Source organism: Rhamphochromis sp. 'chilingali', assembly GCF_963969265.1.
Source record: "Rhamphochromis sp. 'chilingali' genome assembly, chromosome: 9".
Taxonomy (NCBI): domain Eukaryota; kingdom Metazoa; phylum Chordata; class Actinopteri; order Cichliformes; family Cichlidae; genus Rhamphochromis; species Rhamphochromis sp. 'chilingali'.
In genome coordinates this window covers 14,381,739-14,403,678 of record NC_137936.1, presented here as the reverse complement: position 1 = coordinate 14,403,678, position 21,940 = coordinate 14,381,739, and the positions used below count along the sequence as shown (strand labels likewise).

At 40.8% G+C, this 21,940-nt stretch overlaps 1 protein-coding gene across 1 annotated transcript in view; it reads left to right on the top strand.

The window, feature by feature from the left end:
• Window positions 1-21,940, top strand: part of dlgap4b (discs, large homolog-associated protein 4b) — a 177,580-nt gene that overhangs the window by 29,926 nt on the left and 125,714 nt on the right. Inside the window, exon 4 of the mRNA XM_080891212.1 lies at window positions 3,082-3,537. The gene's annotated coding sequence lies outside the window, so the exon portion shown is untranslated. The remainder of the gene's footprint in view (window positions 1-3,081; window positions 3,538-21,940) is intronic.

Genomic DNA, 21,940 nt, shown 5'->3' with positions numbered 1-21,940 from the left:
AACTAGAAAAAGCAGACGGGCTACCGACCACGGCAGGTGCCAACTGGTGCGCAACTCAAATTCACCAGCACAGCACAACAGATCTACTGATGAATTTTGATTTCTACTTCGACATTTGGATGGTTAAACAACATGAAACATGGATCCATCCTGTCTTGTTTCAGCAGTTCATCCTGATGGTAGTAATTAAATAATGTGGGGGTTGTTTTCTTGGCACACCTAGGGTCCTTAGTACCAGCTGAGCATCTTTTAAATGATACAGTCTACATGAGTATTTCTGCCGATCACCCTTTATGACCACAGTGTAAACATCTTCCTATGGATGCTTCCAGGAAGTCAATAACACAAAGCTCATTGATGTGAAGCTTGCTTCTATCATGTGTGATGCTATCATGTCAATATGAACCACTTTTAAAAGGCAAAAGAGAGTCCAGAGAGTCTAGAAAGGCACTCATAATAAAATGTCTGGTGAGTGTATGTGTTTATAGGGTCTAATAGAAGTTGCAATTACTCACTATCTTGTAAAGCGAATGCTTTGGGAAAGATTAAATAAATGGTGTTTGATTACTTATGATTACACTCCTGATGTATTGCCCTCACACTAACATACAAAGCCTAAGTTCCCTAATTAAGCAGGTAATCCTCCCTCACATTGCCTTCTCACAGCACAGATGCTGCTGAAGTACACGCTTAGAGAGAAAGGCAGCAGAAGGGAGTTGCTTTAATATTAATGCATGTGAGCCAGGATTATGCAGGCTTCGTGTTGCAGCAGATATGACAAGAACACATGTAGAAATGCCTGCCATGTGTTGCAAGAAAAGGTCTGGATCTTGAGAGTTTTACCATCAGAAAGCCTCCCTTTAGCTTCATTGTATAAGGCAGCAGAAATGCCAAGACACAGAGCCAATCATTTGTGCACCCTGGTGTATAGACTGTGTTCTTGCTCCAGGAGAAAGGTGTCAAGTGAACAGTGGCTGAGGCTTCACCTCATTACCAGTTCAGTTCAAAAATTTTGCTCAGAAGAAAGTGTAGAGATCTCTAATGGAAAAGTGATCAATAAGCAACAACACTGTCCTGTTTTGGAGAAAATTGCTTTCCGTAGTGTGTAGAAATGCTCTGAGAGAGACTGATGAGTTGGAATAGAACCGCGTTCTCTATCACCCCAGTGTTCTTCTATCAGTTTAACGCATTGATTTTTGTACTTCAAATACAAGAAAACTAAAATCATCAACTTTGGCAAAAATATTTTAAAAAAGTGCGACTAAAATAGAAGTCAAGTGCTAGTTTGTAATCGTATTGCTAATGAGAAAACTAATGAGCTAATTATAATTGGGGCTAATCTACCTGTGTGAGCGCATGTGTGTGAGCGAGACAGAGAGAGAGAAAGTGATCTTGTGTGTGTAAAAGGTAAAAAGTCAACCTTTTAACAAACACTTGTATTTTTCCACAGCTTTAACCTCCTGGGGGACAAAAGCAATCAAACGTGACAAGTGGAAACAGGCCTACAATAAAGCCATAAACATGTAGTGCTCTCGGTGCATTAGCTTGACTAAATCTTCACTGATGTCTCGCCACACTTGCCGTGCCTCCCTGTCTTTCTTAGTCAGTACACTAAGAGTTTGTGCCTCAGTTTGTGAACATCATAATTTTTTAGTACAATGGCTCTAATCTTAATATAAGTCTGTTCCGAGCTGAATTTAGATTAACTGACATAATTACAAAGGCGACAGCAAGAACAAGAGCAGCGTTTGGCCTAGTTAGGCTGCAGACCGTGAGCTGTCCATGGTACTGAATCATTTCATATCTGTGTCTTTTGCTCACTTTCATTTCAGCCTCTACTCTTTTTGCATAACATACAGACTTCATACAGAGGGCGACAAAATTAATTACTTTCCCTGTGCAAGAGAGGCCTGATAAAAACAGATGGGCAGGTCCAGTGTTATTTTCTGTTCATTAAGATAAGATAAGATAAGATAGAACTTTATTAATCCCTCGGGTGGGTTCCTCTGGGAAATTCGATTTCCAAAAAAGCACAGCACCGACAGAAGTTACAGAGTTATACACACACACATATATATAAATACAGAGACAATATAAATAAAATATACGAAGGGGATAAATAGAATAAATAGGAATAAAAATAAAAATACAAGTCAATTGCACATTTCAAGTCTTGAGTCTATTGCACCGTTGACTATTTACAAAAGTATTGCACAAAAGGTATTGCACAGTGAGGTGAAGAGGCACTACAGCTTAGTTGTTCCCTCCTTTGTCCTCCTGTTTCCCCTCCCTCTCCCCTCCAGAGAGGAGTTAAACAGTCTGATGGCGTGTGGGACAAAGGAGTTTTTAAGTCTGTTAGTTCTCATTATGGTTCCCTATCTCCCTAAATGTGGAACATCTATCTCGCAGAAAGGGACTCAGTAAATATGTTGATTCTCTTTTGTCAGAGGAAAGCTCAACTGAAAAAGCTTTTGCATTATCATATAAGAGACGACAGGTTTCTAACGTGCATTTTTGAATGTTTTTGTTGTTGTTGTTGGGGGCCACTGGTATCTATTTATGGTTTGAAACCACAAACTGCTTAAATCTGTCTGTGAGCGGTTTTGTCACATTTAAATTGGGGGATATTTCAGTTTACAGTAGTTGCTGGATGATTCTGAAAATCTGCATTTTTATTGTTAGCTCATTGTGATATTAATAATTCAAAACACTCACACATACTATTGATGAACAGTAAATAGCCACAATTTCCTCAAATCCATGATAGAGTTTACATTTTCCTATCATGATTACCTTTTTATCCCAGCTGGAGTTTACAGATAAAGCCGAAAGCTGAATTTTTTTTTTTTTTTTTTGCAGATGATTTTAACTGTGAAAAATGTCGAATCCAGTGTTTTTAGCTAGACTCGTGATTTGGATATAACGCTCAATAAGTCCATTATGGTAGTTAGTTAAGAGTCATCTTTGCAGATGGTTTTCATGGTGATGGATTACACAACTCCAGATTAAAGCCTTTTGCTAACTGAGAAGTCAATAGCTCACTTATGCCTCTCTCCCTCTCCCCCCTCTCTCTCTCTTTAGAGTTTGTTGGTTGGTTGCAGCAGCGTCTCAGTCTCTCTCCTCGCTTGCCTGACAGACAGAGGCAGTCCTCCTCTCCTTCTTCTCACCTGCCTGTGTGTCTCTTTGTTCATGTGCCTGTCTGTCGTCTTTAAGCTTAGAAATATAGAGTGAACACAGAGCTCGGTTATGGAGACCACGGTGGACCGGCGTTCCCGCTTTTACCCCCGCGAGAGGCACACAAACTCACCGGACAAATAAGGCGTCAAAGGACGGCACGCCGGGTTTCAGCGGAAAGCGCCTGTCACTGCTAGTTACCACAGCGGCGCTCGCAAGTGTGATCTCCTTCATCCATCCTCCTCTTCCTCGCCGTCAGCACGTCTTGAAAAACAGATGCCCTGCACGGGAAGTTACGGACTAAACACGGATACATTCTCCAAGTCGTCTTCTCCAATTTCCCAGAAGCGCTCTCACCCGAAGGTAAAAAAAAATAATAATCATTTTTTTAAAAACCCAAAACGGCTCCACAGAGACTAAAACTGTTGATTTACTTGTTGTTGTTTGTGTCTAGGAGCCCACGTATCGCCCACTGAATTTCTCTGTGTTTTACATGTTAAGTCAAATCTGTTAGACAGGAGTGAACATTTCGTCCAAAGTGGGTGGGAAGGTGACTCATGCTGATTCAAAACGCTGTTTTTTGGTTTTTTCCTTTTTTTGGAGCCAGTATTTACACTGCGCCTTTGCGGGTTTAGAAGACATAACAGGCTAAAGGCTATTTCTTGAAAATTCACAGGCGCCCTCATATGATTTGGGGGCTTGCTGGTTTCTGTGTGGTTAAATAAAACAACATGGGGCTGTGGGATGTTTTGATGTGTGCCTGAAATGATTGATGCAGTTCCTCCTCCACAGCTTTCTCAGTGTGATTTTTTTGGACAGGCACAGAAGTGCTTATTGGGGGTTTGGACTCTGACATTTGACGAGTGGTTAACTATGTTGTAATAATCTGCAGGATTTGTTCACATTTTGTGTATGGAAATGAATAGAAATATAGCATACAACTGAGATAGTTGTAAAGTCTGAGAATTCATTTTTAACAGTTCCTTCTTACAAGCAGTTAAAAGCTTGATTATGGTTTCTCCTTTAAAAATAATCATATTCATGCTATAATTGGGTCATACTTATAATAAGAGCCTTGCTGGAAATCTAATGTATTCACAAGTTTTTTGTCACACATTGCCTATCAAAATCATGAACCTTTTCTCCACCAGCTTTTACAGAACCTGAAACGCCCGACTGTCCCTTAATCTTGATGTTCATTTATCAAGTTTTGTGTGTGTTGGTGACAGCCACCTGCTCCATGACTACTGGGAGCCATACATTTCATGAAATATTAGTTTTTATGTAAATGCTTGTACTGTTTCAAGTGCTAAAAAATGAAGAACGGCTAATTCAGAGATAATGATTTAGCACAGACTCCCAAGTTCCATATTTACAAGGTCAATTACTCCACAAACTCAAATGAATCACCCATCTGACTGAGCTGAACAGTCCCTTTTCCCACAGCATTGCTGAGTAGAGCCAGCTCATCATACTGAGGATAGGGACGATGTTTTCAGCAAAAGGAATCCGCAATGTTGACTAAAGACTTTGGCAACCTGCAACCTGAGTGGCATAAACAGTAAGAAGAGTATGGCAGTCTCTATTTGGCACCTTAAAAAAGGAGCAACACTGTCAACTGATTCAGAGCCAGCTGTGCTCAGCCAGTAATCAAGATTTTTAATTCAATCAAATTAACTCCGGTGTGGCTGTCCTGCACGCGTAACACGACGACATGAGACAACTTGTAGCGACACGTTGTGCGGCAGCATGCTTTGATCCTTTACTAGGTTGCGGTGTCTTTTATTCCATCAAATTAACAGTGGATTTAGGTCTAGCTACCCTTTTAGTATAGCTTTTTGAGTGACCTGAAAAGCAGCCTAACTGCTGCGTTAGTGGCCTCAATTTGCTTAAACTGTAATAAAAAAAAATAGTAGGCCATGCTAACTCATAGCCATTTATGTCTATCTTCCCTCTCTTGTTCTCTCGCTCATTCTCATCCACTTTCTCACACACACACACACACACACACACACACACACACACACACACACACACACACACACACACTATCCCCACCACCATCACGACCCCCACTAGTATGCACTCACTCAAACTGTGTCTCATCGCATCTCATCACTCTCAGCAGCACTCTGCCCACCCCCCTCGCTTGTCTCCATCACACATGCACGCACATGCACACATGCACAGAGAGAAGCATACCAGCCCTCAGCCATGTTGTTTCATTATCCACTTACCTCACATGTGCTTTAACATGCGTCAAAGCGCCTTTTTTCATGTCATTTATTGATAACCCTGCACTTATTCTGGAGTCGTTGGGGGGGTTTATCTTTGCGAGAACCTTTTGACCTCAAAAACAAGATAATTAATGTCACATATTGTATGGATGGAAACAGTGGGCACCAGAATAGGATTTCCACACCCTGGTGGTATTTCAAGGGCAGGCCGTTTCTAGCTTTGCTTTAGAAGGATGCAGCGGTGTATGGCTTAGGGCCATTTATTATGTATAGAACAGTCCTGTATTAAATATCTGCTCGGTCAGGGGGGCCAGATTACACCATATTGCATCAATGGAGTGACGATGGCAAAAAAATCTTTTCCTTCTTGGGTTTCTGCAGAGAGCCGTGAGGGACCTGTGACTTGTTGAACGTGTGGGCTCGGGGATGATTAATATTAAAATGGAAGTTTTAATGTTAGCGCAGTAAATATGAATTATTATGTTGACTTCCTAGAGGAAGAGTTCAGGACATAAAGCTGTGTCACTGCTGCTGAAGTTCAAGGATGGCAACGTAAAAGGAAGTCTGGTTCGCAAATCAACAGACTCTCACGCTGTAGGAACAGCTAAAGCAGCGGGAGTCTATATTTAAATGGCCTCACTGGAGAGATAAGATGTCGTCATTCCTCCCAGTTGGAAAAAGGGTCCTCAGAGGAAACCGAATCTCTTATATCTTGGTGTTCCTTTTTCTACTTGTTCCCAATAAACCTTTTTAGAAATAGATCACAGCTCTGCATCTATTTGCAACATTGTTTCGGGCTGTTTTGGATTAAGAGTGCGTTAGTGTTGGGGCGGTAACACACACACGCACACATTATTTCCTTGTTTACTTTCCGTAGCAGTTGGTATGTCGTAGCTGTAGTCAAAACTGATTAATGCACATGCTGAAAATCCCAAACAAACCTTTATGCTTATTGCCGGTCTGTTATTATCACACAAAAGATGCCTGTGAGATGTTAGATGACAAGCAACTTTCTTTTTATAATTTACTTGAGATGTGTTTTTTTTTAGCAAGAGTGCTGTCAGAAAACCGGATTATACTTAACAAAGGCTCAAAGTCTCTATTAGTTAGGCCTGATTTGTTTAGAAAACTGCGGTGATACGCAGAAAAGATCATGGAAGTTTTGTTTGCTATTCAAATTGTCATTGTCTGCTGATTACAGAACACAGCATTCAAGAAACCAAAACTGTGTGTAATTTTAGACAATTATCATGTCGGTGTCAGGGCTACATTTTCTTGTTTTCTGTACTTTTTTTAAAAACTCTTATCTGCTAGACATTTAGATTTCAGCTGTTACAAACATACTCTCTCTAATTTAAACCAAAGACTTGGTTTTACTGCCTCCCTTTTTCCCCAGTGAAATCACAACACCGCACAAAGTAAGATACTTCTGACATCAATTAAAGCCTCCCCTACTTGTCCAAAATGCCGTGCTATCTACTCTAATTAAACCTTACGTCTCACTTCTCCAGAGGCACCAGGCTGAGGAATGAGTGCCAAAGCCCCTTTTCCACCTGCACTGGAGCTAATATCCATGCTAGCCAGGCTGCGGTGGGATAGTGGGGTTGGCACAAGTTCAGGCTGGCCAGGGGGAGCTACACCGCTCAGGCTGTTGTAATTCTGCACACAACATGATGAGCTACTATTGCTGGTGTGATGCCAGGAAAGGCCCATTAACTGTATGAAAAAAAAATCTGTTTTGTGCGATCAGTAGTCAAAGATTTTAGCATGAATTAGAACACTTTTTACAGCGAAGCATAGCAAACATGATGTTTATTTTTCTTTCTACAGGAATCCACAAACCATGAGAAATGTATAAAGTTGTTTTAGGTCTTTGTATTAATAATTCCTGTGTTCAATAGGAATTATTTCCCTTTTTTCCATGTGATGATCAACATGACTGAGAGACAGTCGGTTTTCTTTAAGGTGATCTGGTGACTGTAGCTGGTCACTGAGTGTGATTCTAAGTCTTTTGATCTGTGTTGTAATAATATTTCTGTTCTAGCTGTATGAAATAATTTGCTGTATCCCTCAGCCAAATGGAGAAGAGAGATATTTCTTAAAGACAGTCATCTATTACAAGTGTCAGTGGTGAACTATTTTTAGATTGTAATGCGTTAGCGTTACACACCTCGAGAAGGAAAAATCACGAGGGAAAAGAAATCATTTGACGTTATTAAAGACAAAATAGTTAAGCATTCAAAATGTAATGGTAAAGTTACCTTTTCATTGAAAATATAATTAGATTTTAAGAGGTAAGATCTTTGAAAAAGTGCTAACTACTGGATTTTAGATAGCAAATGTTGTTATTTTCACAAGCAGCCACCCACCCACCCAGCCGCTGCTCTTTTTCCAGAGAGCCACCTAATAACAAGGCTGTTCCACACTCAGGCCTGCATTAAGATGCAGACCCTTCTCTCTCCTGCTCTTTCTCAATGGCCTTAATCCTTTCCTCCTCTGTGCTATGAATGATAGCCTCAGCAACTAGTCTCCTGTCTCTGGCAGGCAAAGGCCCATTGCTTAACATAATGGTGAGAAAATGGCCAGAGTCAAAAGATGTGTCTTAGTGAGAGGAGGTCAGCCTTTCAGCTGCTTAGCTACAGTGTTTGGGGCAAACAGAGCTGTGAACCTGGGGTAAAGAAAGGTTTCCTGTTGCATTGTAGACACACATCTCCTTGTCTTATTTTTAGATTCGGAAATACAAGATTAGTAAGTATAGTACAAGAGGTCAGGAAATTTGCTTATGCTGTGGTTGATAATTTTGTTTAGAATGCACAAAGCAAGCTCTGTCTTTAAATTCAGATCAGATTTTTGACTCTGAAGAATGTTTTCATGAGCAGCTCAGCAGTCGCGTCACACTAGTTCTGTTAATTGTAGCTTAATTCCATTAATATAAATATATATATATATATATATATATATATATATATATATATATATATATATATATATATATATATATATATATATATATATATATATATATATATATATATATATGTATGAACACCCAGCACGCCCCTGCGGGTGGTTTATCCTTCAAGCTCGGGTCAGTATCTTAACTGTTCCCAGGACTGCGCTCTTCTGGACAGAGATCTCCGATGTTTTTCCTGGAATCTGCTGGAGCCACTCGCCTAGCTTGGGAGTCACCGCACCTAGTGCTCCGATTACCACGGGGACCACCGTTACCTTCACCCTCCACATCCTCTCGAGCTCTTCTCTGAGCCCTTGGTATTTCTCCAGCTTCTCGTGTTCCTTCTTCCTGATATTGCTGTCATTCGGAACCGCTACATCGATCACTACGGCCGTCTTCTTCTGTTTGTCTACCACCACTATGTCCGGTTGGTTAGCCACCACCATTTTGTCCGTCTGTATCTGGAAGTCCCACAGGATCTTAGCTCGGTCATTCTCCACCACCCTTGGGGGCATCTCCGATTTTGACCTTGGGACTTCCAGGTTATACTCGGCACAGATGTTCCTGTACACTATGCCGGCCACTTGGTTATGGCGTTCCATGTTTGCCTTGCCTGCTAGCATCTTGCACCCTGCTGTTATGTGCTGGATTGTCTCTGGGGCATCTTTACACAGCCTGCACCTGGGGTCTTGCCTGGTGTGATAGACCCCAGCCTCTATGGATCTTGTGCTCAGAGCTTGTTCTTGTGCTGCCATGATTAGTGCCTCTGTGCTGTCTTTCAGTCCAGCTTTGTCCAGCCACTGGTAGGATTTCTGGATATCAGCCACCTCCTCTATCTGCCGGTGGTACATACCGTGCAGGGGCCTGTCCTTCCATGATGGTTCCTCGTCTCCCTCCTCTTTCTTGGGTTTCTGCTGCCTGAGGTATTCACTGAGCACTCGGTCAGTTGGGGCCATCTTCCCAATGTATTCTTGGATGTTTGTTGTCTCATCCTGGACTGTGGTGCTGACACTCACCAGTCCCCGGCCCCCTTCCTTCCGCTTAGCGTACAGCCTCAGGGTGCTGGACTTGGGGTGAAACCTCATGCATGGTAAGGAGCTTTCTTGTCTTTATGTCATACATATATACATATATATATATATATATATATATATATATATATATATATATATATGTATGTGTGTGTGTGTATATATATATATATATATATATATATATATATATATATATATACTGGTAATATAACCAATATTAGCGATTTGCTAATATATCTATATTTATAGTTGCTTATAAATGAAATTTAAAAAGTATATTAAAGACAAGAAACACCCTTCAACTATGCACTGAGGTTTGTTGTTCTTACAGTTTGTCCACCAGAGGGCTCTCTGGGACCTCCCTGTTGCAACATGTGTTTGTAATGCCACAAAACAACAACCAGCTTGTCATATAATCTTAGTAAAAACTAGTAAGTAATAACTACACTCAAGCAATGCTAGAGAAATCTTTTTGTGTATCTAAAGGATAAAAAATGTCAGCCACGATATTATATTTTTACATCACCGAACATCGATATCAGTATTGGTCTTAAAATTCTTATATAAAGCAGTTCCCCAATAAAAAGCCACACCTTACCCACTTTGAGCTGTTTGTTAGGATCTAAGTTATATTTTTGGGATAGGAACAAAACTGGTATATTTTATGTATATTTTATGTATATGTACGAGTAATGTTCTTCAGATATTACTCATGAACATAAAGCAAATCAATGTTTCTAAAATTTATGTTAGAAATTAAACTTATTATATTATAAAGAAACTTTTTTTAAGACAACAGTACAGTTGTGGACAGAAGTCTACATACTCTCATTATAGGCATGATAATTTGGGTTGTTCAGTAATTTCTTTTATATCTTCTTTTCCAGAGTGGCATGATTGTTGGATGATTTTAGTGTATAAGTTTGAATATATTTTATTTTTAGTATACAGATACTCCTTTACAATTCCACCCCAACCAGATGCTTTTGGGTTTTGGTCAATAAGCTTCCTGCACAATTCTAGCTGGATACTTGACTACTCTTCTTGACAGTTTGTTTAAATTAGTTGGTTTCTTGTGAATGTGTGGAGGTGCAAATTTCAGTCTAGCCTAGAGATGTTAATTTTAGAGCGGTAGCTTCTTTCTTGATCGGCACCCTCTCTGTTCATAGCAATGTAAATGGTAAACGGCCTGTATTTGTATAGCGCTTTACTTAGTCCCTAAGGACCCCAAAGCGCTTTACACTACATTCAGTCATTCACTCATTCACACACTGGTGATGGCAAGCTACATTGTAGCCACAGCTGCCCTGGGGTGCACTGACAGAGGCGAGGCTGCCGGACACTGGCGCCACCAGGCCCTCTGACCACCACCAGTAGGTAACGGGTGAAATGTCTTACCCAAGGACACAACGACCGAGGCTGTCTGAGCCGGGTCTCGAACCGCCAACCTTCCGATTACAAGACGAACTCCCAACTCTTGAGCCACGATCGACCCAATGTAAAACTCACTTCACTGTGGACAGTGACACTGTCACACAGTGAAAAATTCAATTAGAGAACAAAAGAACAAGCAGAGAGGCGGCCCACCTCTGTGTTCAATTTACTTGTTAAATCTACTCACGATGCCTGAGTAATCATCTCTCCCTGTCACTTACACATACAAAGACACACTCAAGTACATACAACGTGTAGAGAATGGATGTTTAATATTGTCTCTGTTGGTTGTGCAATGCGGGTGGCTAACCATGAATGTGTTTTACAGTTACACTCACTTTGTAACAAGAGTAAGGTGCTGTGAATCGATAAGGGTACGATGTCACATATTTCAAACATGCTTACAGAAACATGAAGTGTTACGTTCCCCTGAGGGGTCTAGGCGGGGAGGGGGAAGTAACAAAAGTGACCGGGTCAGAAAAAGGAGTCAGGGAGGCAAAACAGTTAAATAAAACAGTTTTATTGAAGTAATTCAACTAAAAGAGACGGACAAGCCGTTATCACCATAAAAGAAACAAACAAAAACTCAGGCGTCGGTCAGTAAGGCAAAAAGTCAAAAGGAAAGCGCCGCTCACTAGCTGGAAACCACAATACACAGCTCACTAACTGGAAACACCACAAGACACTCAGCTCACTAGCTGGGCCCACACAAAATGGCACTCTGGCCCAGAGCTCACCTTTCCCTGGGCTTAAATCTCCTTGATTACTGACGAGAATCAGCTGCACAAAAGGGAAAGGTGGCACCTCAGGCAGAAGAGGTAGTGTGACACGCCCACACAGGCACCTTCAGGAGGAGGCCCTGCTAGGGCCGTAACATGAAGCATGTATCTAACTCTCGCAAAAAAAGCACACGCACACAGACTACAAAAAACATTTGGTCTTTGATCACATTAATCGGGGCTTGATCTTAACACCCTCCAGTGATTGGTAACATGCTTTTTTTAACTCTCTATCACTCTTCTGCTGCTCTCCTGTAACTTCAGAAATAACCCGTCTCTTAGCACCAGATAGCTGCATCAGTATCTGCTTTACCTGCATGGTTTCATCTGTGAAAGAAACTGGGTGATCTCTTTCTTTGAACTGGGATTGCCTGTCTTTTCTGTGGATGTAGTTGATGTACAGTAGTAGAGAGGAGTTTCTAGCTGTACACCGAGGTTCCTATTACTGCCCAAAAATGAAAACGAGATTTTGTTTAATACCTTAGGAAAGTGTACCTATTAATTAATGTCTAGAAGAGCTGATGGTATCAAATGGCCTGTAAATGGATCATCACTGGCTTGTGGCAAGGAAGTTGGTTATAAAAACATATCTAAGATTGTTTGGCAGCAAATTAAAGTGCATGGAATCCATGATGGATAATTGCATTGTTACAGTGGGCTGACTTTTTGCCACCATTTGTAAATTAACTAACACAGTGTGGCACAAATTAATGACGCTGAAAAGATTCAAGGAGCCAAGCGGCAGAAGAATATGGAGAACGCCTGGTTTTCCTCACTAATTGCCTGACATAATGCTAATTGAGCTGCACTCTGCTGCTGTTTCTGTTACACAAGACATGACTTATTAGTTGCCACATCACAAATGTTTATACCTAAAGAGGTTTTTCTGATTAGTTTATGCAGCTCTTGAGAGTGATTTAGGGTCTCATTTCCAAACTCAAACCAGAGTGTTTTTCCTAATGAGAGCTGGAAATGGTCAGGTTGATAATTATCTGGATTTGAAACGGTCTTATCCAACGAGGTGACTGATCGACTCATCTAGCTCGTTCGCACGAAAAGCAGTTGTCGATTAAAAAACGATCTTTCCAACCAGGATTGCGGCAGTACAACAATTAGCCAATCAGCACAATGGGTGGGATTAATACTGTTGTCAAGTTGTTGTTAAGAGTTCTCAATCTGTGATGCGCTACAGTAATAATTGCTTGCGTGTTTTGGACACCCCTGAGGCGTGTCTATTGACATGAAGGAAATGAAGGAACAAGCGGAACTGTTTTACTTCGTTCCACTCCACTCTTTAAACCCTTGCAAAACCTGTGTGCTGAGACGGTTATGCCTCAGTGTGTACTTAGAATAACATTAATTCAGGGTTGATAGGCCGGGCTCAAGTGATTGGTTAGGAGAAATCAAACCCCCCGTCCTCCACAGATGTTGTTTTGAGTAGACGCAGGAGATGGAGGCAGAGTGTAATAAATTCTGTTTGGTAAAAGACAAACTTAATAAAACTTTATTAAGTGCTTCTTTATAACATGTGATTGTTTATGTAGTCTAATCACTGTAGTCAATGCTGCTTGCATACTGAATAGATGGTATGTTGCAGTTTACGTGAGCAATGTATTTGGACCAAAATGAACGAAATGTAATGAAATCCAGCCTTACACCTGTTGTGTTCACTGCTCTTTTTTATTATTTTCACCTTTTGCTTTGATTCTTTATTCATTCTTTTTATGCTACATTATCTACGCATTCTTTTGGTCTGTTGTGACATTTCTTTCCTTCCTTGAATTTTTTAAGGCGCTTTAATACACCCAGTCTTTGAAATATAAATAAACCTGCCAGGCCAGTTGTTCTGGAGTAATTATTGGAGTCCTCTGCAGCAGAGACCTGCAGGTGACTCATAAAGGATATCACTGAGTGAGAAGAAAAACAGGAAAGCAGGAAAGGGAGAATAGTGCAGATAAATAGACAGGCACCGAAACTGCCAGGTTCAGAAGCCAGCTCTCAAAATAAAAAAACGAACGAACAAAGATGCGGCAGAAGCTCTTGAGACACACACGTATACTTAATGGAGTGTATTAACAAATCTGCATATCAGGGCAATTTCCTTTAATCTGACACAACTGATGTCAGATTCATATTCAACAAGTCATTGTTTTCTCTCATTTTTTCCTGCAGTCACGTACAAGCACAATTTCTTTACTTTTCCAGCTGACGACATCTTTCAAAAGGCAGAATGCAAAAACAGATCATCGAGTTGTCTTTAAAAAGATGACAAGTTACTATTTGGTCATCAGTTTGTTGTATTTATACATTTCTGCAGACTGCATGATATATTTGCACAAGAGATTTTCTCTCTGTCTGGCAATGTTTGTCTGTCTCTTGGTGCACCACTGTACTATCTAAATGTGCTAAATGCAGTAAACATAATTACTATTATACCATCTAAATCAAATTTTAGCATTGTCGTCATCCATCTTCACGTGCGCACTGCAGCCCTGAAATTTTATAGACATTTACAGTGGGGCAAAAAAGTATTTAGTCAGCCACCGATTGTGCAAGTTCCCCCACTTAAAATGATGACAGAGGTCAGTAATTTGCACCAGAGGTACACTTCAACTGTGAGAGACAGAATGTGAAAAAAAATCCATGAATTCACATGGTAGGATTTGTAAAGAATTTATTCGTAAATCAGGGTGGAAAATAAGTATTTGGTCACCTCAAACAAGGAAAATCTCTGGCTCTCACAGACCTGTAACGTCTTCTGTAAGACGCTTTTCTGTCCCCCACTCGTTACCTGTATGAATGGCACCTGTTTGAACTCATCATCTGTATAAAAGACACCTGTCCACAGCCTCAAACAGTCAGACTCCAAACTCCGCCATGGCCAAGACCAAAGAGCTTTCGAAGGACACCAGGAAAAGTATTGTAGACCTGCACCAGACTGGGAAGAGTGAATCTACAATAGGCAAGCAGCTTGGTGTGAAAAAATCAACTGTGGGAGCAATCATCAGAAAATGGAAGACATACAAGACCACTGATAATCTCCCTCGATCTGGGGCTCCACGCAAGATCTCATCCCGTGGGGTCAAAATGATCATGAGAACGGTGAGCAAAGATCCCAGAACCACACGGGGGGACCTGGTGAATGACCTGCAGAGAGCTGGGACCAAAGTAACAAAGGTCACCATCAGTAACACACTACAACGGCAGGGAATCAAATCCCGCAGTGCCAGACGTGTTCCGCTGCTGAAGCCAGTGCATGTCCAGGCCCGTCTGAAGTTTGCCAGAGAGCACATGGATGATACAGCAGAGGATTGGGAGAATGTCATGTGGTCAGATGAAACCAAAGTAGAACTTTTTGGTATAAACTCAACTCGTCGTGTTTGGAGGAAGAAGAATACTGAGTTGCATCCCAAGAACACCATACCTACTGTGAAGCATGGGGGTGGAAACATCATGCTATGGGGCTGTTTTTCTGCCAAGGGGACAGGACGACTGATCCGTGTTAAGGACAGAATGAATGGGGCCATGTATCGTGAGATTTTGAGCCAAAACCTCCTTCCATCAGTGAGAACTTTGAAGATGAAACGAGGCTGGGTCTTCCAACATGATCCAAAACACACCGCCCGGGCAACAAAGGAGTGGCTCCGTAAGAAGCATTTGAAAGTCCTGGAGTGGCCTAGCCAGTCTCCAGACCTCAACCCCATAGAAAATCTGTGGCGGGAGTTGAAAGTCCGTGTTGCTCGGCGACAGCCCCAAAACATCACTGCTCTCGAGAAGATCTGCATGGAGGAATGGGCCAAAATACCAGCTACTGTGTGTGCAAACCTGGTAAAGACCTATAGTAAACGTTTGACCTCTGTTATTGCCAACAAAGGTTATGTTACAAAGTATTGAGTTGTATTTTTGTTATTGACCAAATACTTATTTTCCAGCCTGATTTACAAATAAATTCTTTACAAATCCTACCATGTGGATTCATGGATTTCTTTTCACATTCTGTCTCTCACAGTTGAAGTGTACCTCTGGTGCAAATTACTGACCTCTGTCATCATTTTAAGTGGGGGAACTTGCACAATCGGTGGCTGACTAAATACTTTTTTGCCCCACTGTACCTCAGTTGATTGGAAAAAGGTTTGCGCAATGTCCAACTGAGGCCATGTAACAGGGAGTGGTCTTTCTGTGTCATACTTCTGTGTGCTCTACCCATGCTTAAACCTAATGAAACTTTTCCTCTTAGACAATGTCTGCAGCAGACACTCTCCTTATGTGTGCACTGCATACGAGAAAGGGCAGCTTCAGACAATTTCCCAGTGTGATTATCCCAACCATTATCAGTATGTTGGCATGCTGATGTTAGTATTTAGGTTGAAGCACTGCTGCACCTAGGTATAACCTCACAGAGCTGTGGCTGTAGAGTCTAATGTAAATAGTTGCATTTAGCAGCCCTTATGCATCTGTTCTGAGTATTGAGGAAGACTAACAAGATGTTAGCAGCAGATCATTTAAGTCCTGGAAGCATTAATGGTTCAGACTTGTTTTTCTAGCCCATCCTTCAGTTCCTCAATTGGAGTCATCACCTTGAACTCTGTCACGTGCCGCAAACCATTGTTTAACAATGGTGGCTGTGTGGCACTGTGCATAAAACTTTAGAAAGAGCCAGTTAATATAAAGTGGAGTTTGTAGTTTGCAACAGCGACTAAATGGCTTATATCTGTCAGAGTAACAGCCACATGAATGCTAAAACCCAAGGTCTCTCTGCATAGCTTGCATACCTTCTTCCCACAGTGCATCCTGTTGGCATCTCGTCATGAGGTTAGAGAATACACACAGCTAACAACATCATTTCAGGTAAACATTATTCATCAGACCAGACCACCACTCTTTAATTCCTCCATGTTCCCACTACTCTTATACCCACTGTAGGCACTTTCAGTGATGGACAGGCGGCAGCATGGGCCTTCTGACAGGTCTGCAGCTGCAGCTGGGAATAATTACTCCACACAGGAAACACCCTACAAGACCTGCCATGTTTACAATAGTCCAATTCAATACAATTGCAGTTGCTCAGTTCCTTGCCTGGACACTTAACTGTTTTTCCAGCAAGAACTCACTGTTTACTTGCTGCCTTATATATATCCTATCCCTTCAGGTGCCACTGTCAATAGATAGCTAATGTTCTAATGATAACCAGTATATATTTATTTATTTCTCAATACATCTAATTTGCCCTAATCATGTTTACATTACATGTTGCTCCTAACTAATCGTTGTCAAATAGACAGACAACTTTATATCTGTGATCAGTAAAAATGAACTGAGATGTTAGCTAGGCTCATGTATCATCCGAGCTTCACTTCTGCTTTTTTTATGATTTCGTTTTTTTAATACATCAGTCTGTTTTCAGACACACTGGACCCAGTGCATCCTCTTTAACCAGCTACAATAGAAAATATGATCACTTCTTTGAAAGTAATATCAAATGAAAACTTTGGCCTTCTAAATAACCTCAACCGTCATCAACCATGTAAAATAAGCTGAACTCTTAGTTTGTAACTTTAGCCATGCATCCCCTACTGCTAATCCAGTCATAGAGGATTAAGCAGGTTATCTATGCCATGGGTCATGGGTTAGTTTTGATCAAATGGCCTGAAGTGACCCTGGCTTGTATGAGAAGAGTGGAGCTAATGTTATTTCATCTTTATTTTTCTTTTTTTGCTGCGTCACCGCGGGTCAGCACTGGGGAGCTAATTCACACTAACCCTTCTCCGTCACTCTCATGGGGCTGAGTCATTGATGACTTGTCAGTGCATTTGAGAAGTTGTGAAGGGAGCAATAAGCCCTCTTGGCACTACAGCACTAATCATATTACACTTTGTATTGCACCAACACCAGCAAGGATAAAGGCTCCCGATACAATATTTCTGTTAAGAAGCAATAAAGTATAATTGTGTTAAGAATCAGGTCTGTGTTGATGATTATGTAAGGTGTGCAGGCTATAGCTGTTTTTTCAATTTAGCAATTTCTGTACATTCTGGGAAGCTTTTCCGATGTGAGAAAAACTTGAATACACTGCATGAAAGCATTGTTGCCCTTGACCTGAGTTGGACTTGTATTAAAGAGTGAAAGAGTTCAGACACATACCAACAAGATAAATGTTGTCAGTGATGCCAGACAAACTGCAACGAATTCAAAAATTGGATTACCAGCACACTGATGCCAGAGCCAGAGTTTTGTGATGGTTGATGCTGTATTCTAACTCTAACAGGCAAAGAAAGAAAAACATGCCCTTTACTTGATAGTTTGCTCTGCTCTCTAAGACGTTACCATAGCTTGTATCTTGGGATCTATTTGGTCTCTGGATGACTTTATTAGAGTTGATGCTCTGACTGATGCACCCATGGTGGAGGTTATTATGCTTTTATCAGTGAGTCATAAAAGGTACAAGCAAGTAATGAACAGCAGTACCACACAATAAAAGAGAAAACACTTTATAGACAAGTGCATTCGATATATGATCTCTTGGGCTCCGCCAGTGAACGCTCCACAATCACAACCTGGTTTTTAACTCTCAGATTCATCAACATCTGTGACTAACTAAAAAAAACTGTTTTTGAAGACTGTGATTGTGTTATAATTGCATCATTTTCCACCCCAAAATATTTCATTTTATATCAGGTGGAAATTTATTTATCTGATTACCTACCCCCTACCAGCAACGGCATTAAGTAAATGACGGGAAAACACAAATTCACACTCAGTTTAGTTTATTTGTGATATTTCTTCCATCTAAGTGTGTGTAGACTAAAATAAATGTGCCGTACACGGTATTGACTTGTTGTCTATTTTATAAATAAGACGATACACACTGAATAGCATACTGAGAAGAAAGAATATTAGTGCTGAGTGTTTTGTTAACCTTAAAAGTGCCGTCTGATCCAAACCTTGTGTCGTGTGGCAGCAATAATACACCCTGGTGTCTGTAATTTTAAATAGGCTTCATCACTGCGAGACAGAAGTTCATTTCAAAGGAATGAATCACTGTGGTAATAATGTTTCCCTTAGTTCTACTGTGAATTGGTGACATTTCCAATATTACTGACATCTTGTCATGTCACTGTATTGTTTCCTGCCATCATATGAGTCACGGCGCCTTCATATTAAATGCCCATGACCTGATTCTTTATTTTCATGCTCTATGTGTCAACTTAGGCAGGCGTACCAGCTGCATAGCTGCATATAGCCAGCTTGTATCTGGCCTATTTAAGATAATGCCATTACTGAGCAGATTATAATGAAATCATATTTGACCAAGAGCATTTGTTCGTACAGTAAGATGAAAAGAAAAACACAATCTCTCTAATAGAAATAATACATTACTGTAGTACTAGTGAGCTGTATGGTTGATGGTCTATGGCTGTCTTATCAGTATAATCTAACACTGTTATTTAACTCTGACAATGATATAAAAAGGAGCAAGAGGGAGGTTAGTGAAATTAGAGAAAATTACAAGCGTAAGGAGCATTTTCCTTAAATTTTTAGAATGAATAATGTGTTTTAAGACTTGAGGAGTTATATGAAACCAGAGTTATTTCAGTTGATCTTGAGAGGCTGCGAAAGTGTGTACAAAATATCAGTCCATTCAATAGTTTCTGAGACAAGAGCGCACTGACTGAAACAGGATGGTCATTGTTACCTCAGGACATGTCTCTTCCTCCTCCTGTGGTGGCAAGTACTTATCCTGAAGTATTTTTTGTGTAATACTGACCTACAGCGTGAGTCATGTTACTGGTTGCAGGAAAAAAAGGTGTAAGGATAAAATCTAACATTGTAGTCTTGCTGCAAGAGTGAGTGAAGCATTACTGTAAAATTTTCAAAAGCAGTGATTAGTCATTATGGCCCTAAACTGTGGTCTAAACTCCTTCAATTACTGAAATGTGTGCTCATCTCATTTTATTATAATAATACCAAAGTATAGCAGTGTGTACTGGAAGTCAATTTAATTACCAACTCATTAAAGCCTTAGAATTAGATTTGGAAAAACGAATCATGTACAGATGTTTGGGGATACAAATATTGGTTTGTAGTGGTAATACTTAGAAACATTAGGTCATCACTGTTTCAAGATCAATGACACGAGTAGTAATTAGTTCTTGTAGACTTCTGGGCTTTAGTCCATTCTCTGACTTGTGTAACATCTCGTACGTCATGTTGTGTGACCAAGGTCACAGACAGAATTAACAGCAGAGTTCGCTCTCTGTGACATTGCAAGTAAAGACATATACTTAGTGTGCTGAGCCATCTGGATAACCACTGTGTGTGTGTGTGTGTGTGTGTGTGTGTGTGTGTGTGTGTGTGTGTGTGTGTGTGTGTGTGTGTGTGTGTGTGTGTGTGTGTGTGTGCTTGTGTCAAAGAGGCAGTAAGAAGGTTGACCTTCACAAAGACAGCTCTGCACTTGTCCTGGGCTGTTAGCTGATCGCATGAGCCCGTGCATATTTGATACAAAGCCTCACTTGACCTCCTTTAAGGTGCAACAAAAAGCATGCTTTGTGAAACATCTCCTCAAGTGTGCATATTTAGATGTTTTTATGCCTAGCTTATGTGGTATTTACTCCAGCATAAGCGCTTAAATGACTAAACAAGCAAGAGGCCTTAAGTTTGTCGTGCCTTAAATAGGCCAACTGCTGACCTGATTGTCAGCCCTGCTGTTAATAGAAATAGGAGTGGTGCTTCTGTGGAGCTAAATGATGCTAAATGAAGAGGAAGTATATGTAAATGTACATGCTTCTAGGCTGTGCAGGCCGTTAAAATGGCCACACATGACCATTGCCTTTGTGAGCATGCACACACAAACAAAGACAAACAACTAGCCATTTGGACATATTAATAAAAGTGACATGAGGTAAAAGCCCTGCTTGGTAATCTGTAGCCCCAGCAAAGGGACTGTTTTTGTTAGGCAGAGACGGTGAAGTCTAGAGTGTGCTATGTTTATGTGAGTGGGAAGGACAGAGAAATGTTCGTGCATCCGTTTGTTGCGTCTTCTCACTAGTCAGTACCAATCAGGCTGATAGGATACTATCAAATGTGGATTATTTTACAGTGGAAAGCTCTGATTTTTCCAAATCCAGGCTCTGTTCTGAGCAAGCTAATGCCAGGGTGCTATGAGGTCAGCTTCTGTCTCTTTTAATGCTGTTGCTTTTATTCTCTCTGCATTCTTTACCTCCTTTTCTTTTCCTCTTTCTTTGTCCCATCCCCCCCTTCTTTCTCCCTCCCCTTGCAGAAACTGCCACTGTCCTTGTTTTTGACCTATATCATGACCTGGACAATGTCCTGACAACACAAGGAACCATCAGATTTTGTCCCTGTGCCAGCTTTAGCTCCACTCAGCCATGAGCCATCGTGGTTTAATATGTCTGGATTTCGTCATCGTTGACTCATAGCAAGACCAAATGTATTTTATGAACAAAGTGCTGGATCTTACATAGGCTTGATTTGTGTCATTATGCCTTCCAAAAATGCTAATGTTAATTTTAATAACTGACACGTCATCTTCAGTTATTTCAGTTTATTACTTAAGCATTTAAATATGGGGATAGGAGGATTATCACGGCACTGACAGTTGCTTAAGGGACTATATCATCTGTTAACACTGACGTGACTCATGCCATCAGAATCTGTTTTTCTTCTGCAGGATTTCATGCACTACTTTCTATTAATGCAGCCAAAGTATCTCGAGCATATGCTGCCATTCCTGGGAACGTTTATGTTAAATATGCAAGGAGAGAGAAGCGCCGTGAGATCCTCGACTGAAGCCGACTTACTTTTTAGCTCCTCCTCTCTCGTCTACTTGATCTCTTGCAGCAGATCACTTTGTTTTAATTTGAAAATAATTAAACAAAGAATAATCTCTCGAGAAGAAAAGTAACACAACAAAAGCAAACATCTGTCTAATAACAGCAGAAGAGGAAGCTCTGAACTTCTTGTGGTGACAGCTGCAACAGGATTAGTGAATCGCTGTGACAGCCTGACATCTGAACCCAAGGGTAGAGCTAGCTGGTAAAGTTATGCTGATAGTTGTTAGCGACTGGATTCTGACATTGCCTGTTGGTATTATTATAACTGTTTGTAGAGCAGTATCCATGCAAGAGCTTGTGTCATGGTTTTTATGATGAGGGCAGATTTAAGAAGGATTTCTGGTTAATCCTTTAGGGGTTGCCCATGCTGGGAGATAATAGCTCACTTCAGCTGTAGTGCTGACAGTACAGATGAAAGGTGGATATCTCCTCTGGTCACTGGATACTGATGTGTGGCAAAAACAATACCAGGAAGCGG